The 550-nt window shown below is 21.6% G+C and overlaps 1 protein-coding gene across 2 annotated transcripts in view; it reads right to left on the bottom strand.

Annotated features, from left to right (window-relative positions):
* The window catches only part of LOC107641803 (ethylene-responsive transcription factor WRI1-like), a 10,209-nt gene that overhangs the window by 2,456 nt on the left and 7,203 nt on the right, over positions 1-550 (bottom strand). The window lies entirely within an intron of this gene.

Below are 550 nucleotides of genomic sequence, written 5' to 3'. Positions count from 1 at the left end.
CATTATATTAGAGATATAATATATTTTTGTTAATTTTAAAAATATAATTGATATAATTAAAATCTTATAAATTATTTTAATACACATGACTAATTTCAAAAATTATTTTAAAATTTAACTCAATAATATAATTGTAAAAATGACATAAACAGGTCTACAAAACTCTAGCCAAATATTAGATAGGTCTAAGCCAACTAATCATAAAATTGATACTAATTGGTACTAATCAATTTCTACTTAATAAAAAAGAAATCTTTTGGTACATTTAAGTTTTATGTGAATTTAAGATCAATTAGCCATAAATTAATTAATTAGTAAAAAAGATCATTACAATAGCAAAAACAAAAAAGTTCAAACTCACATAGAAATAATATGTTCTAAATATTCAGGTTGAGTTTAGCACATGAATTAATTAGTACGTCTCTATTTTTCCTTTATAATATATAGACAGAGACATTACTTGCCGGAGATAAATTAAGAGACAAAGAAAGAAGGTATATATAGGATCTATTTGAAGGACAAAAAGAATTATTGCAGTGAAATATGTATA

The sequence above is a fragment of the Arachis ipaensis genome, chromosome B05, assembly GCF_000816755.2.
Source record: "Arachis ipaensis cultivar K30076 chromosome B05, Araip1.1, whole genome shotgun sequence".
NCBI lineage: Eukaryota > Viridiplantae > Streptophyta > Magnoliopsida > Fabales > Fabaceae > Arachis > Arachis ipaensis.
Note: the sequence above shows the minus strand (reverse complement) of the source record. Positions and strands in the feature narration are given on the sequence as shown.